Source organism: Podarcis erhardii (genome assembly GCF_964252035.2).
Source record: "Podarcis erhardii genome assembly, chromosome: 9".
Lineage (NCBI taxonomy): Eukaryota > Metazoa > Chordata > Lepidosauria > Squamata > Lacertidae > Podarcis > Podarcis erhardii.
Genome location: NC_138512.1, coordinates 69968216 through 69986774, shown reverse-complemented (window position 1 = coordinate 69986774; position 18559 = coordinate 69968216). Strand labels below are relative to the sequence as shown.

The 18559-nt window shown below is 43.1% G+C and overlaps 1 protein-coding gene and 1 long non-coding RNA gene across 3 annotated transcripts in view; one reads left to right on the top strand and one right to left on the bottom strand.

The window, feature by feature from the left end:
* CNOT6L (CCR4-NOT transcription complex subunit 6 like) overlaps window positions 1-6989 on the bottom strand; it is a 37124-nt gene extending 30135 nt beyond the window's left edge. The window contains exon 1 of one of the 2 annotated variants that reach the window (XM_081876952.1): window positions 6571-6989. The gene's annotated coding sequence lies outside the window, so the exon portion shown is untranslated. Of the gene's footprint in view, window positions 1-6395; window positions 6490-6570 lie in introns of those variants that run through there. The other variant, XM_081876953.1, reaches the window with a different exon arrangement.
* Window positions 6990-11128: 4139 nt separating this feature from the next.
* Window positions 11129-17666, top strand: LOC309350466. Its single transcript, XR_014160406.1, has 3 exons — window positions 11129-11836; window positions 12285-12421; window positions 17145-17666. It is a non-coding gene; the product is annotated as an uncharacterized lncRNA (long non-coding RNA).
* Window positions 17667-18559: the final 893 nt, after the last annotated feature.

Here is an 18559-nt window from a genome sequence, read left to right as displayed (position 1 = left end):
GTAACACCCATGACAGCCTTCAAAGCTCTCTCACATCTTATAAGCATCATTTCTAATTAGCCCTCAAACTTATGCCTCTACTAAAGTGCCAAAAGCAGATGTTTTCCTTTTCAGTAGCTTAATATTGCTGCATAATTATGCTATGTTAAATGGGCAGTGATGAGATTTCCATTTTTATAGTAAGACTGTGCCATTAAACAGTTTTGCATGAGTATCAATTGGGGCGCGCACATGTTATTTCACTAGTAAAGCATAGCTCATACCATTTGTTGGACTGGTGAACGTTTGGCCTTCTTATTTTGCATTACATTATTTGTCAAGGAAGGACACTAACTGCCAAATCCTATTCACAACCAGGCTTAGCTTGTGGGGCTTTATGTTTATCTGAATTACACCCGATCAATCATGTCCTCTGGTGAAGTACTTTGCATGCCACTGAACTTGATCAGACTTAAGAAGGAACTGAAGCTTTGCTTCCAAATGAGGTTACTATTAAACGTGTACTAGCTTTGCTTAAAGGTCTTAACCTTGTACAACACAGAAAAGGCAAACAAAACAATTCTTGGAATATAGCTCTCTCAGGGGAAAACACTGAGGAAAGGGTGTATTGGGAAATTAAGCCATGCAGTGAGAGATTAAAAATTCAAGCCACTGCAATATATTAAATGCGACCATTATAAACCTTGCCTTTGCTTAATTTTATCCGTGGACCATACCCACAATTATCACTGCATAACCAGCTGCAGGTAAATAAAATCCAGCATAGTACTTCCAATACTGTATCCTGTTCTCCCATTTTGTTTCAATATCCAACAAGTATGTCACTTAAAGATGTCATTTGTTTAATCACCATGAAATAATAGTGAAACCACAGGATTGTGACTATCCTGGTAAGTGTAACCTAAAAGTTTGTACCAAGTTTATGAATTCAGACACTCAGGGATCCATAAAAGCCATAAGAATACAAGGCGGTTAACACGACATCTAAGAAAGTTTCTGTGCCAATATGCTATTTGCTAGGAAGATTATATTATTTTTTTCCCATTGTGGCAACAGTGAAGGGAAAATCTATACATCAGTCTATATGTAAGGTACAGAAGTTTCTGTCTCTGGCCTATGAGTAAGATGTGGATGAATTAATCCAGACAGCTTTGTCACTCATCAGAAAAATACTGTGAACCCTTATTTTTCCTGATGCTGTGACGTCTACATAATACATTCAAACTCTATTTTCTTCCTTAAGAGAAGCAAAAATCTTATACAAAACTAGACTAAGAAGGTGCAACCGCTGAACACCCTGTTCATACATCCTTGCCTAGCTAGAGCAAGGGTAGCCAATGTAGAACCCTCTAAATACTGTTGGACTACAATTCCCATAATCCCTGACCTTTGGCTATACCAGCTGAGGCTGATGGCAGTTGGGAGTTCAACAACATCTGGATGTCAGAGTGTTGGCCATCCCAGAGCTAGGACAAGCTAATATCGATGAACAAAAGATGATAGTGAAATTGCTTGAAAATAGGAGTTGGAAGGTCGAGCACCAGAGGTTTTTCAAGAAATCCAGCATGTTCAAATAAGGAGCTATTTTGCGTGTTTTTATATATCCATAGTGCATTTCAAACAAAGTTAGCTGAATATGCTAGATGCCAGTCTGCAGCTGGTGTACAGCCTGAATGTGAGTAATGCCTGTTCTGTGAAAAAGGATAGGTTCCTCAGAAGCACCTGTTGCATATGAATATGCTCGCTATGCCGGAGACCCACTCACTTGAGATCAGCAAACACTGAATACACAAAGGACACCATTATCATTGTCAGAGTTGATTTCAGCTTGCCTGAAGTTAATGTGCCTAATCAATGTAGAGGATTGCCAAAGGTTTAAATGCTAACACAGGAATTTTAGGCCAAGCTGCCTGCATTATTATTATTATTTTTAAAATAATTCCACGTGTCAAGTCTTATTACAGTAAAAAGGTCGACATGCTGTAACTTATTTACATCTGGTGGGCAGGGTAGAAGTGGAGCAAATGGTGAAATCAGATCAAGCAGTATACATTCTTTAATCAGCTTCACTTCCTATTAGTCAGTACCGTATTTTTCTTCCCATAGGACGCTCCGTCCCATAGGACGCACCTAGTGTTTTGGGGGGGAAATAAAGGAAATTTCCCCCCTTTATTTCCCCCCCAAAAGCAGGTCGGGGAAACCGAACCAGGTCAAGGAACAGCGGGATGGCGGCGCTGCGCCTCCCTGCTGTCCCCCAAGCTTGTGGGACTGGCTGATGTCTGCCCGGTGCGAGGGGCGCTCTGCTTCAGGGTGCTCTGCGCGCCGGGCGGCAGGCTGCTATCCGCAGCGTGGGGAGCCCTGCGGGGAACTCCTGCAGGGCTCCCCACGCTGCGGATGTCTGCCCGGCGCGCGGGGCGCTCTGCTTCAGCGCGCCCCATGCGCCGGGTGGCAGGCTGCTATCCGCCTAGGCTGCGGATGTCTTCCTGAAGCTTGGAGAGCGAGAGGGGTCGGTGCGCACTGACCCCTCTCGCTCTCCAAGCTTCAGCGAAAGCCTGCATTTGCCCCATAGGACACACCCAGATTTCCCCTTCATTTTTGGAGGGGAAAAAGTGTGTCCTATAGGGCGAAAAATACGGTAACTAGGCACAATGCTGACTGAAGTGACTAGGCTTGGTAATATGTTTAAATAGGATACAGATTCTTCAGTTAAAGTTATTTTTCCAGGTCATTCTGTACATTTAGCAGTGTCTGTTGCATTAATTCTTGTTTGCACAGATTATTTCACCATGGTTATGGAAAACAGAAAACCCACCAAGTTTGTAGTGGAACAAGAGTCAGAGCAACAACATTAAATTCTAAGCTCACGGCTAGTTTTGAGTGTTTTTCTGATGGTGTTTTTCCTCACTTTAAAGACAAGGTCAATCCAATGCTTCTTCCAATAATTAGCTCTAGAGAAAATCAGATAAACAAAGGGAATTCAGTCCACTTACATGAAAGTTTGTCTACCACACACTAAACCTGATCCCATTCTGACAAACCTTTTACAAAGTATGTTTAGCAACCATACAGTACTATTTACTGAAATCCAAGGGTCTATTCAGAAGCATAAAGATAGCTATGTAATTAACGGAAGGCAGTCAAACTCACAATTTTGTCATGCTGAAACAAATCTTTCCACTCAACATTGGAAACTTATTAACTTTCGCAACTTCTGTGTTCATTACACCTTGCAGAACACCATAAACAAAAGACAGATCTCTTCCCATTGCAGCTTCATTCTAAATTCCATTTCCAACTTCTTCTGAAATCACCGTGTGCCTTAAAGCTGTTTCCAGTATTTTATGGACAGTCAGAATACACTAGTGAACACTTAAAAAGCATATATTGGTTTTGTCATGCTTTTCGCATGCTACGTATTTGTCTGTACCTGTCAAATATGCTAGGTAATTTTACATAATAAGCTATCAGTACAAAACTGTGCATGACAATAGGTAAGTGTGCAAACACAACAGGTATGTGTGCGAATACACATATCATACAGATGCAATAACTCTCTGTTGATTTTGTAATATGCTACCCTAAGGCTTCTATCTGAAGCATATGAGGTATTGTTTTTGTTTGTTATTATGCTAGGTATTTTTGTATTTTTAGATTGTGAACTGTCTTGTGATCTTTGGATGAAGGATGGTATAGAAATTTAATGAATTATTATAATAATAGTCTAACAGGACATAAATTACGGTAGTAAAATGTGAAAATAAACCTGTCTTAAAGTACAGATACTAAAATCAAAACTCCTGAGACTACAGAGATCTGTTTATAAAAACTGAAGGATTAATCTAGAATTAAAACACAACTACATTGCCAAATATGCTAGATAAGGCCTATCAGTGGTGGCTTTCTCATGTGTCACATACCCAGATTCAGCATGCCTGAAAGCACTAGTCCACATGGGGACTGCAACTTCAGATCCTTTGCCTGAGTCCTACTAGTCCAAATAGTATATTGGGGAAGAGGGGGTTAGTGCAGTTTTCCACCTCACTCTGATCTTGAAAATATCGTGAAACATTTTCTCCTTGCTCTAATACAACATGTGAAATACGACACCTTGACTGGACAGCATTGCTGCTTGTACATGATCCAAAGAAAGGTGGAAGAGAGCAACAGTTCTGAAGCAGTAAGGAAGCTGTAAATCAAATATTAACATTTAGAGTGACTATTACATTTTGAAAGTTCTCACATTAAGAGTGCATGCAGACTGAAAAGGAGAAGCCATGGTTTTCTCTCCTGTAGAATGAGCCTGGCTTCCCCTCTCCTTTGGAGTACTTTAGACAGACATATGCATCAGCAAACCAAATGTTCATTCAGGGGCCATGCCTTCTACATGTCTACATTTTTTAAGCTCTGTGTGTATGCTTATTCAATTTAATTAATGTGGGGAATTTTTAAAACATTCTTTTCAAGACAGCAGAAACACTAACCTTGCAAAGGCGGGGAACAAAACACAGAAGTTTCAACACACCAAGTACATACATCAGGACGTGCCCCAAGATATATCTGTGTGCATACAGCCCCTCCTTACTCACACCATTTTACAGTGCAATCCTATGCAAGTCTAATCAGAAGTAAGTCCCACTGGGGTTCAGTGGGATTACACCAGGTAAATGGATGTAGGATTGAGCCCAGACTTGATGTGTAAATTCACAGTGTTCTTGCTGTTAGGGAACAGTCTATATAAACTGCCCAGATTTCCTCTGAACACATGCACTTCTTAAAGAGCACAGTTGTCAAATCCCCCTGATTTCCTTATTCCAGAGCATCTCACAACACAATATTACATGCTAATAGAAAACATAATGGACACCAGCTATCTATAGCTCACATTTCCACCATTCCTCCAAGGATCTCAGGTTGGTATGCAGGCGGAGGGAGATGTTATGATCCCATTTTACAACAACACTAAGTGAAGTGCAACTGGCAGGAAGCTTTATGGTTATGAAGTGAGTCAAACCCAGCTCTCCTTGGTCCAGTTCCAACACCCTAACAATTAACCCTACACTGGATCAGGTTGTGTTTCAATCTAGAACACATACAACATATTTATTTGGGCCCCTTCACATATTAAGGGTTTTTTAAGTGGTCACCCAAAGATGAAAATTATGTGACAGACAAGAATTGAAAATACACATGTCAGAAAGCTGCATTCAGCCTATAATTCTGATGAGCATAATTTATGGCCATGTTACATGGAAAACTGCCCTAGCAGGCCCACTCCAATATAAAATCACATCACAATCCCTACTCACAATCTAATAGTTATCCTCAGAGTATCACCAACATATTTAGAACTGAAGAGCTGGAAGGGACCAAGAGAGTCATTTAGTCCAACCCCCTGCAATGCAGGAATCTTTTGCCCGACGTGGGGCAAGAACCCACAACCCTGAGATTAAGAGTCTCATGCTCTACCGACTGAGCCACATATTTATTTCAAAGCGCTTCTATCCCTCCTCTCCAGCCAGAGAAGGCTTACAACAGTGAAGTCACTCAAGGACAAACATGAGCTAAACCCTTACATTCATAAGTTTATAGTATTGGAAGCAGGCAGCTTCCAAGTCGGGGTTTGGTTTGTGTGTGTGTGCTCAGTGCCCTGCAATTTCAGGCGCAGTTAATTGTTTCAGGAGTGCCTGTGAGCGAGAAGAGATTAGGAACCAAAACTGCCACGTTAAAATGCAGCAAGCGGTTACAACACATGGAATCGTAGGAGTTGTGGAAGGGACCCTGAGGATCATCTAGTCCAACCCCCTGCAGTGCAGGAATATATTGTTTTAACACTCGATTGGGAGCTAGCTGCCAGAGTGGCTGGGGAAACTCAGCCAGATGGGCTGGGTATAAATAAATTATTACTATTATTATTATTATTATTGCTGCAGCAGCAGCCCTCTAGTAGGAACCTGCGACCTTGGTGTTCGCAACACCGCTTTCTAACCAAACTGAGCTATCCAGGGAAGCATATGTGTGTACACACACACACACACACACCCCCCCAAACACGCACTTAAAAGCCCAACTGCCTGGGTCGGCCACGCTGGCCACCCCTCCTCCTCGAAGCACGACGCTCCCGTCACTTTCCGTGCAACCGCCACGGACACAACCCGGCAGCCTTTCGCCACCATGCCGTGACCACAACCCTCTCGGGAGCTAAGTCCCGTGGCTTCCTGCGCCAGGGTCCGACCCGCGCGCGGGTGCGCCGCCCGTTCACACGCTCCTCCGTCTCCCCGCTTCCACCCGGCCAGGCACAACCACCACCACCCCCTCCAATCCCCGCGTGTCAGGAAGGGCCGGCTCTCCGTCCCCGGGGGCTGGTCGCCTGAGGGGCCTCTCTCGCGGCTCCTCACCTCCACCGGGCCGAGGCCGCGGGGAAGAAGCGGCCATTTCCACCACAGGCCGCCTCGGAAACCAACAAGGCCTCGCTCTCGGCCGCCGCCGCCGCCTCCGTTCCCCCTCCCCGCCAGCCCCGCGAGCCGGGCGGTGGGTCTGCCTGTGGGCGGGACGCGCGCGGCCTTGTCTCACCTGCATCCAGCAGCCTGGGCGTCTGTCGAGGGGGCTGAGGCGGCTGCTCAGGCGGCGGGGCTGAGGGCAGCAAAGACATGCAGGAGGCGGCGGCCGGGCCGAGCGCGGAGGAGTCGCGGGCCTGGCGCTGAGGCGGAAAGAGAGAGAGAGAGAGAGAGGCGCGCCCGGGTGTCTCTCCTAGAGGAATACAGACGTGCGCGCGTGTCTGTGGCGGGGGAAGAGGGAAAGCGCGGGCAGGCGGCGCCGCCGCCGCTGCTGCTGCTGACAGGACGGTATGGCCTGCGTGTGGGGAAGCGGGCAGTCCCGGGCCGCCTCTTCTTTCCACCCTGCCCCCTTCAATAAGAGGGATTAATAACGGAGGAGGGGCCTGGATGACACGGCGAGGAGGGACGGACCCCGCCGCCGCCGCCGCCGCTTCTTCTTCCCGCCTCTTTCTTCTTCGGCCAAGGCGTCCCGACGAGCCCTCCTCGCTCTCTCGCGCGCGCACGCGACCCAGATTCGAGGCTTTTCGCCCGCGACACGCGCGTCGCCCTCGCCTCGCGCAAGGGCGCTTCCACACGCGCGGGGTTTGTCTGCGTGTGGCTGCCCAGTGCGGAAGACGAGGCCAGAACGCAGCTCTGTATTTCCCTCCCCGCCTTTTTCCAGGAGTTTCATTTGTTTTCACTTGTGGGATTTCTATACGTACAGTACTGCCCTCCCTCCAAGGAGCACAAGGCGGTTTACAATATAAGAACACAAAAATATTGTTATGAGAGTTCCTTTGGTGAATGCCTTGGTGGCCCCCTTCTAATTCAATTCGGATTTATCCTTGCCAGAAGTTCCATTTACTGTATTTCATTTGTTGGATTTCTAAACTGCCCTCTCCGAGGAGCACAGGGTGGTTTACGATACAAGAACACAAAAATACTGCTATGTGGGGTTGTTTGGGGGGTGGGGCAGGGTGTTAGGCTGTATGCCTTGGCTTCTAATTTTTTGGAATAGCCAAGCTAGCTTCCTGCTGAGATGATGGGGCTTCTAAGGAATCAAAGGAAAGGGTTCTGAGTTTGGAGTGATGTGAGCCAGAAGCAAAGCAGTAAGATGGAAACGGAAAAAGTCAAGAGTGCTGTTTGATTTCTGTTTGAATCCAAGGCTGCGACTGGGGGAAGCAAGATTTCCCCCCAGTTGCACTCACACTGCACGAGTTTCTAATCCGCACAATTACTAGGAACAGTTGTTGCCACCCCATTCAATCTGCCGCCCTGAGCATCTGCTCCTTTAGCTCATAAAAATATCTCTGCCGCACATATAGTTTTTCCAATGGAGGCAGCTCACACATTTAGCTGCAGGTCAGCAAGCGAGGTAAGCAATGTATATGTTATGTGATCTGGCCTTAAGGCATAAGTATCAGGTTTCCTTAAAGGTATTGCCTTTGTGAACTGGAAGCCCAAATTATGTTCAGAGACTGGTTGTGAACAATTCAGTCAAAGGTAATATATCTTCTTTAAAACAAGCCCCCCCCCCCAAATTCTCACGGCCTGGCAACCCTTAAATCACTGATTTGACTAATACCTATGGTATATTACATTTTTGCATGCACATTCTATTGTTCACTGTTTTGCAACAGAGGAAGAACTACAGTATTTTATTTTCTATACTTGCATTAGAAATGGATGTGTTCACAGCATAGTGGACCACACAAACACTTTGGAAGGACCATTCTGACATTAGCATAATTCAGTGGTGTTAATCTGGAGATCCAATCAACACTGGTCCAAATCTTGGCCGATGCACCAATGTTCACTGGCTTCCAGTCAAATTCACTTTTGCTTAGTAGCAACCCAGAGGAACAAGGAGCAAAGCTTACACTCACAAGTTTGCATATAACATACACACACCCTGGCTCCTGAATGTAACATAAATTCATTACTCCATTTATGGATATACAAAGCTTAATGGAAATGACATGAAATCCTTAGTGTAGGCAAAGCAAGGCAGGTAAGAGCAGGGAAAGAAATCACAGAATTGCAGAGTTGGAGGGAACCACTAAGGTCATGAAGTCGATGCAATGCAGGAATTTTTTTGCCCAAACCCTGAGATTGAGAGTCTTATATTCTACCAAAGGACATCTCCAAGCTCATCCCCACTTACCTTTTGGCCTGTGGTTTCCAGGTACAGGTCCACTCTAAAGCTGTGTGTCAGAGAGCTCTCCCTTTCACTCTGGAGCCTTCCCCTCAATGCCTAGCACCTAAAAAAAAAGGAGGCTGCACCTTTCTATCAAAACTTTCCGTCAATTTTACTGTTCATAAAACATGGACTGTGAATTATCACCGTCCATCTGGGAGGTGGGGAAATGAGCAACTGGGAACTCTGCTGTATCAAGGACCTTTAACGCATTTCCGGGGTTAGTTTACCAAAACATGTTAAGCTGTCTCCCTGTTGTTTAGGCGACAAGGCTCCTTTCCCGTCACTAATGAGAATGCCAAGGTCTCTTTAAGCCTTTATTGAAAGCAGTAGTTGTGATAATACAAACCTTTGAAACGCAGACCAGAAGGTTATTGAAATCTAGGGGGGGGGGGTGTTTTTTACATCCCTCTTCTGTCTCTCATACTGTGCGCCCACTAAAAGCACAATTACTTGATGAAATTAATCTGCACTAATCCCCGGCCATCTCTGAAATGCTTGATTTCTCCAACCTTCTTTAACAATCTCATATTCAAACTATGGTGGAATTATTGGGGGCTCAGAATCTCTCTGGTTACAGATCTTGTGGAGAAGGCGAAATAAAGTTTTTCGGGACAATGGATTATAAAAGTGTGTGATTTACTTTTTCTGTGTATATCTTATAAAGAAAGGCTTCAAGACTTTTTCCCTCGGTGTCATCATGCAGACAGAATCCAACAGTGGAATCCAAGATGATCTGTTTAGGAATATCCCTCCTTTTGTACGTTTCCCATTCACTTGCTCTGTCCGAACCCCATAACTATTCCTACCACTGAGTCCAATGACACAGTAGCCTTTCTGAAGAGAAAGTGCAAATTTGCATTTTTTAAACGGCAGAAGATTCAAGGTCAGCCTCTAATCCTACTTTTTGTTCCTATGGGCCTCCACTTCCCAGTAATGTTTTTCTCTGGAAAAACATTCTGTTGCCATGACCCTTCTGTTACAGACTTAACGGGAAATTATGCATGCATGCGAATGAAGGCTTTTTTATTTTTGCAAACATTCCTGTCATAATACTAAAGCACAGTTAAGTTAACTTATGTTTTGTTTTCGCCACAGTGAACAACATTTACCAATCTGTAGCCCCTAGATCTGCAGCATTTTGGCTTTCATTACATTGCTGTAAACATCTTCAGAAGTCAGAATAATGTTTCCAGTATTAAACTACTAATGGGGCACAGAATTACTAAACCCCTCTGATGAAACAAAAAATTCCTTCCAGTAGCACCTTAAAGACCAACTAAGTTAGTTCTAGGTATGAGCTTTCGTGTGCATGCACACTTCTTCAGATACACTGAAACAGAAGTCACCAGACCCTTCTATATAGTGAGAAGGTGGGGAGGGGTATTACTCAGAAGGGTGGTGGGAATGGGTGATTGCCAGATAGCTGTGATGAGCCTGTTGACGACTCTTAACGACTGCAATAGGTCTTACAGGAAAAAGCAAGGGGTGAGAAGGTGAAAAATGGCTTTGTCATGTATAATGAGATAAGAATCCAATGTCTTTGTTCAGACCAGGTCTCTCCATGGTTTTAAGTTTGGTAATAAGTTGCAATTCAGCTACTATATAGCTATATACTATATAGAAGGGTCTGGTGACTTCTGTTTCAGTGTATCTGAAGAAGTGTGCATGCACACGAAAGCTCATACCTAGAACTAACTTAGTTGGTCTTTAAGGTGCTACTGGAAGGAATTTTTTGTTTTGACTATGGCAGACCAACACGGCTACCCTCTGATGAGTCTCTGGTGTAGGCTGCATCTCTAATGTTTACATATATATATTCTGTTTGTATGCCCTCTCACATACAGAATTACATCCTCTCTCTCCTATACAGAGTCTACATCCTTAGATAAGTATCACTGATTATCTCCATTCCATCAGGTTTCTGTTTCCATCTCCCAAGATTTATTATTTCTGTATATAACCAGGCATACCTCCTCTGTCACGATTCAGAGGCTTCTAGTATGAGCAAATAAGAACCCCTATTTATTTACAAAAACCCTATTTGTCATATTATTATGCGGTTTAAGAATCTTTCACAGGTTCTTCCTGATGTTTGGTCGGAATCTCCTTTCTCGTAATTTAAAGCCATTGGTTTGAGTCCTACATCTTCCATATGGTAGCCCTTGAGATATTTAAAGATAGCGATCCTATCTCCTCTCAGTCTCCTCTTTTCCAGGCTAAACATGCCCAGCTCCCTCAACCATTCCTCATAAGGCTTGGTTCCCAGACCCTTGATCATCTTGGTTGCCCTCCTCCGTATATGTTCTAGGTTGTCAATATCGTTCTTAAATTGTGGCACCTAGAACGACACAGTACTCCATGTGTGGACACTATGCTTTTGTTGATGCATACTCATTGACAATTTTCTTGGTGTGTGTAGGGTGTGTGTGTGTGTGTGCGTGTGTGAAACTTTCCATTTACGTATTAAATCTACATCCCGACTTTCCTCCCAAAGGAGCCCTGGGCTGGCAAAACAGCAAGTGATAAACAACGAAAACCTATTTAAAACATATTCTTTTCTGACTGAGGCGAAAGTGTCCTTGATTGTTGAAAATGCTGTGAGTGTATAGGAGAAAGAAATGCCGGTTAACTCTAACGAAGGGTGAAAAACATTTGTATAATTTAAATAAAATGTGGGGATTTCAGTGAGCACTTTGGGGGGGGTTTGATCAGTCAACCAGCTGCGAATCCACTGAACAGTAACATCGTCTAACCAGCATTTTACTAGCTTCTCCACAAGTCCTCTTAGATCTTATCTGGAGCAGCAACAGATGAAGTTATTCAGGCCAAACTACAATCTGACGAGTTGCCTTTTGGTATCAGTTGGAACGCTTCAAATAATTATAACCTACGAGGTATGAGCAGCTGTTATTAAGATGATGTTTTGGGAATGATGGAAGGAGGAAGTGACTCATGCAGGGCTGTGGTTTTATTTTGCTTTTTCCCTCGGTGTCATCATGCAGACAGATAATTAACGGTGGAATCCAGATGAAACTTGAGTGGACCTATACAACCAACTCTCCTCGCCCCCACCAACACTTGATACAGATCCACCTTCTTCTAAGTAAGCGACTTTGGATCTGCTCTTATAGTCATTACTCTGATTTTGTGTGTGGTTCTACCCTGACCTTTCTTGCTCATGGCCTCTAATTTCTGTATCACACTTTTATATCTCAGGTTATAGCTCTTTGTCTGCCTTCATCACCACCCCAAGCATTAAAGTACGCACCTGAAGAGTGCGAAAGAGGGCAAGGAAAAAGAGATGCAATATATCAGGCCCCTTTTTCGGGGCCGCAATCTCACGCAGTACCCCAGAACGTGTTTTTGGGAAGCTGCCATGAAGAAACTGTGTATTTCGGGGGCCACGATCTCCCCCGGATCACGTGACTCACGCAGGAGCAGTGCCCTGGTGTGTTGGAGGGTATGCTTTTTTTTAAAAAAGTAAAGGACCTATGGATAGTTAAGTCCAGTCAAAGGTGACTATGGGGTTGCGGTGCTCATCTTGCTTTCAGGTCGAGGGAGCTGGCGTTTGCCCGCAGACAGGTTTCCGGGTCATGTGGCCTGCATGATTAAACCACTTCTGGCACAACGGGACACCGGGACGGAAACCAGAATGCACGGAAATGCCATTTACCTTCCCGCCACAACGGTACCTATTTATCTACTTGCACTGGTGTGCTTTTGAACTGCTAGGTTGGCAGGAGCTGGGACAAAGCAATGGGAGCTCACCCCATTGTGGGGATTCGAACCGCTGACCTTCTGATTGGCAAGCCCAAGAGGCACAGTGGTTTAGACCACAGTGCCACCTGCGTCCCTTGGAGGGTGTGCTATGGAGGGCATGGCGTAACGAAGTGGCTTCCATGGGGAGTGTGGCGTAACACAAAATTAGAGACAGCCACCGGAAACATTCCTCAGTCTCGGGAAAATATACAAAGTGGCCACACAACATTCATGCTCATTTTACAGAATTCATTCAGAAGATACCTGCACATTTTGCCCTATAACTTTCTTCGTAGGAGAGCTAGAGACCTACTTTATATTTTTATCTGAAAGCTCAGAGTCTGGGGGTACCTGCCCAAGGGTACCAGTGCAAGACTTCATGGGTGCCACATCTTCCATGGGTGCCAGGTTCCCATGCATCCGCACACAAATGGCCTGCTCCAGATCAGATAACCGTCCCCTCTCCATGGTTGTCCCGTTTTGTTCCCACATGCAATTATTGTAGTATCAAGAAAACACAAGTAATTAAATCTGGAGTACATGATCCCATTTAAACTCACTTGACCTGAGACCAAAGCCGAGCTAATTAAAAAAGGAAACAGAATAATGAATGCTTAAAGCAAGTCCCTAGTGTTTTACTCAGCAGGTGAACTAAAAGCTTTGATTTAGCCCAACCATGCAGGCTCTGTTCCTGTAATAAGAGCACAGGCGGATTATAAAAACCACAGTCTTGGGATGGAACGCCCTGAATCCTTGCCAGCCTCTGAGACTCCAAAGGAGTAATGCGGAGGTTGAACTAACCTCAAAAGGTCAAGAATCCCTTGTGAAATCGCAAGCTTGATGATTCACCTCCTTTTCATTTCAGGAGGAGTGACCTGGCACTGTTGTTTCCCTCTTGCAGAGTTACAAAACTCAGCAACCCTAAACAAGCTATAGTGCCCAGAATTCTTTGAGAGGGGAAACATGCTTTGAATGTGCTTTAAAACCAAAGTGTGTACGCAGGGCTGCTTCCAGACAGGTGGCTCCTCATAAATATATATATATATTTTAATAAATATTTATTAAATTTTTTGAATACAAATGCACAAATAATAAACAACCTTACTTATATCATAACGTGGTTTCATCACTTCTTTGGACTCCCTCACGTCTCCCGCTCCCATTTACATCGTAAAAAGGTTTTTCCAAGCAAATTATCAACTTGTTTAGGATCTTATATCCACTCATTTAAATATAATCTAGCAATTCTCCAAAAAAATTATGTTTTCTTTAATCTCACTTATCATCAAATTCAAATCTAATTTAGTGGTGGCCAATTTTTTATAATCTAGCATCCTTCTTAACATTCAACCAAATTGCAATGTTTTTGTAAATACGTCTTAAATTTCTTCCAGTCTTCCTCAGTCCTCTCTTCTCCCAGGTCTCGGATTCTGCCAGTCATCTCGGCCAGTTGCATATAGTCCATCAGCTGCATCTGCCACTCTTCCAGTGTGGGTAGATCTTGAGTTTTCCAGTATTTAGCGATGAGTATCCTTGCTGCCGTTGTTGCATACATAAAAAATGTTCGGTCCTTCTTTAGCACTTTCTGGCCGACAATACCCAGAAGGAAGGCCTCTGGTTTCTTAGTGAAGGTATACTTAAATACCTTTTTCAGCTCATTATATATCATTTCCCAGAAGGCCTTCACCTTAGGGCATGTCCACCAGAGGTGAAAGAATGTTCCTTCATTTTCTTTACATTTCCAACATTTATTATCAGACGAATGGTATATTTTGGCAAGTTTAACTGGGGTCATGTACCATCTATATATCATTTTCATTACATTTTCCTTCAGAGCATTACATGCGGTGAAGTTCAGCCCAGTGGTCCACAACCTTTCCCAGTCCTCAAACATAATGTTATGCCCAATGTCCTGTGCCCACTTTATCATAGCCGATTTAACCATTTCGTCTTGTGTATTCCATTTTAACAGCAAGTTATACATTCTAGATAGTACCTTAGTCTTTGGTTCTAACAGTTCTGTTTCTAACTTCGATTTCTCCACCTGGAACCCTAACTTTTTGTCAGTTTTAAAGACTTCTTTAATCTGAGCGTAATGTAACCAATCTCGCACTTTATCCTTCATTTTCTCCAAACTCTGCAATTTCCAATTGTCTCCATCTTTTTCTAATATTTCCCAATATTTTGGCCATTTGGCCTCCATATTGGGTCTTTTTCGGGCCTTAGCTTCCAGAGGCGAAAGCCACCTCGGAGTCTTGTTTTCCAATAAGTCTTTGTATTTTGTCCAGACATTAAATACTGCTTTCCTAACAATATGGTTCTTAAAGGCCTTATTGATCTTAACCTTGTCGTACCATAAGTATGCATGCCAACCAAAAGCATTGTTAAAACCTTCCAAATCCAGTACGTCAGTGTCTTCGAGAAGTAGCCAGTCTTTTAGCCAGCAGAAAGCTGCGGCTTCATAGTACAACTTTAAGTCTGGCAGGGCAAAGCCCCCTCTTTCTTTCGCATCAGTTAATATCTTAAACTTAATTCTGGGCTTTTTGCCCTGCCAGACAAATTTAGAAATATCTTTCTGCCACTTCCGGAAGCACTCCGTCTTGTCCACAATCTGTAATGTTTGAAACAAAAATAACATTTTTGGCAATACATTCATCTTAATAGCAGCAATTCGGCCTAACAAAGAAAGCTTCAATTTTGTCCAACTGTCCAAGTCTCTCTTAATTTCAGTCCAACATTTTTCATAATTATCCTTAAATAGACTCAGATTTTTTGCTGTTATATTCACCCCTAGGTATTTTACTTTTTTAACCACAGTTAGTTCTGTTTCCCTCTGAAACCGTTCTGACTCTGTGTCTGTCAAATTTTCCCCCAGCACCTTGGTTTTCTGTTTGTTTAATTTAAATCCCGCTACCCGACCAAAGTCTTGTATCAGTTGCAATACTCTTTTCGTACTAGATTCCGGCTCCTGCAAAGTCAAAACTAGGTAATCTGCAAAGGCTTTAAGTTTATATTGTTTCGCTCCGACCTGGATCCCTTCCACCAACCGGTCCCCTCTGATCATATTCAAGAGCACCTCCAGAACCGAAATAAATAGCAGAGGGGAAATCGGGCAGCCTTGTCGTGTTCCTTTTTCAATTTTAAACTCTTCCGTAACCACATTGTTAACTATCAATTTAGCCTTTTGTTCTGAATATATTGCATCAATCCCATTCTCAAAACCCGTCCCACTCCCATTTCTTTTAGATTTCCCTTCATAAATTTCCAAGAGATATTATCAAAGGCCTTCTCCACATCTATAAAGATTAACACTGCTTTTGTATTTATGTCTGTTTGCAAAAGTTCCAAAATGTCAATAATGTTCCTTGTATTAGCAAACATGTGTCTACCTGGGAGAAAGCCTGCTTGGTCTTTATGGATTACCTCGTCTAAAACTCTTTTAAATCTGCTTGCCAAGACGTCTGCAAATATTTTGTAATCCACATTTAAAAGGGAAATGGGACGATAGTTCTTGAGTTGTGTCTTTTCAGTTTCCAATTTTGGTATCAATGTGATGAAAGCTTCCTTCCACGATTCCGGCGCCCTCTTCCCCTCCATAATTTCGTTGCAGACCTCCATCATTGGTTGGATCAAGTAGTCTTTTAATGTCTTATAATACTTGGAGGTCAGGCCGTCTGGCCCTGGAGATTTGCCCAGTTGCATGTTCTGAATGGCTTGTTCAATCTCTTGTCGTGTTATTTTGTTATTCAGGATTGATCTGTTTTTTTGTGACAACTTTGTTAGTCCATTTCTTTCCAAAAATTGTTTAATCTCAACCTCGTCTTGGGGCCCTTGAGTATATAATTTTTTGAAATATCTCTGGAAACACTTTCTGATTTCCATGGGGTTCTGAATATTTCTTCCTTCAATTTCTAGATTTGTAACTGTATTTAATTTTTGTCTCTTCTTCAACTGCCACGCAAGCAGTTTCCCACATTTATTCGCCGATTCAAAAGTTTTTTGTTTCATTAATTTAATCTTCCACTCTATTTCCTGGTTTATCAGTTTAGAATATTGTGCTTGGTAAAGTTTAATTTCTCTCAGAATCGGCTGTGACTTCGGGTTTGATCTTAACTTCTTCTCCAATTCTTTGATTTTCTGCAGGATCTTGTCTTTCCTTTCATTTTGTGTCCTTTTCTTTACAGCGTTCTGTTGTATCAAGAACCCCCTCATCACAGCTTTGCTTGCATCCCATATAGTTATTTTTTCCACCGTAGTGTTCATATTTATATCGAAGTAATCCTTCAAAGCTTTTTGGGCCTTCTTAATAATCTCCTGATCTCTAAACAAGTTGTCATTCATCTTCCATCTAAAGGAACCGGTTGGCAGTAGTGTCATGTCCATCTTCAGTGCATTATGGTCGGAGCAGGTCTTTGGGCAGATTTCCACTTTTCTGACCTTGGGTGCCAGACCTCTAGTTATCCATATTTGGTTGATTCTTGTCCAAGTCAGCTGGGCTTCAGAGAAGAATGTTCCCTCTCTTCCCAGGGGGTTCTTAGTTCTCCAAATGTCAATCCAGTCCATATTGTCTGTCATTTCAAAAAAAGTCTTTGGTAGTCTGCCGTCTTTTGTAGGTGGCTCCTCATAAATAACAAACATTTCTCTTCTGCCAGGGCCAGCACCAAGGAACAGCATAGCTGGGCCTCTGATGTGGGTCTACTTTCCAGCGGAGGGGAGCATTGGCATGAGCTGGTTGTATCTGCTGCAATGCGGAGGTAGGCTCATCGAGGTGAGGGACCATGGAGTGTGTCTTGCCTAAGAGTTCTCCAAAACCTGGAGCTGAAACTGTCTTCCACTGTAAGATACAAGTGGAATTGCAATTGACCTCCCACATTATCGGGGCTTTTCCTAAATGTTGCCCTTCAAGTGTCGCTGTGGGACCAACAAGCTTTGGACTGTTTAATTGAACACTTCTGACAACATGGGGGATGAACTGAAAAGATTCCTGTACAAAAAGCTCCCAATAGCATGACGGACTCCATGCTATTGTAGTGGCAGAGATGGTGTACCTGTTATCAAAACTTCTGAAGTCCCTGAGGATCCCTAAATGTTGGACCGCTTCACGTTTGCTGTTCTTAATAGTTTTTATTTTTAACATTGTTAACTGCCTTGAAGGACCTTTTGTGCAACAGGCAGAAAAAATGTTTTAATATTCCCCCCCCCCCTTTGGATTAAAATTAGGATAAAGAAATTTTTTGGAGAATTGCTAGATTATATTTAAATAGAGTGGATACAAGACCGTAAACAAGTTGATAATTTGCTTGGAAAAACGTTTTACGATGAAAATGGGAGCGGGAGACGTGAGGGAGTCCAAAGAATTGATGAAACCACGTTGTGTTGGAAGTAAGATTGTTTATTATTTGTGTATTTGTATTCAAAAACTTTAATAAATATTTATAAAAAAAAAAATTAGGATAAAGAGATGAATTTTTAAAAGTTTAATCTATTGATGTTTAATTGTGTTTTTTTAAGGATTGCTTTTCCCCTTATGTTTGTAGCTGTTTCCATTTTAGTTGTAAGCTGCCTTGAGTTGTAAGCTGCCTGTGATGGAAAAAGGTGGGATATAAATAAACACCACCACCACCACCACCATCATCATATTCTTTCTGTAACAGCAGTTGCAGCATATTTGTTGTGGGTAGGGAAGTGGTGGTCTGATTCTACAGAATCACAGAATTGTAGAGTTGGAAGGGACCACGAGGGTCATCTAGTCTAACCCCTTGTAATGCCCCCAGTGTGGGGCTTGAATCCACAACCCTGAGATTAAGAGTCTTGTTTTCTACCAACTGAGCTATCCCAATAACTCCCAAGCCATGATAAATAGATGATAGTTGGATTCTACCCAGCTACACACCTCTCTAAGTACTTACTCATTTAAGTGTGATTGCCCATTCTTACTCATGGAAAGTCAAAAACCAAAACACTTGTTGTGGACCGGAAGCGTAGATCAAAAGTGTTTAATTGGGTGAAACCCCATCTCTAACATGATGGCCACCAAATATATAAAAAAATAAAAAAAATTGTCCAG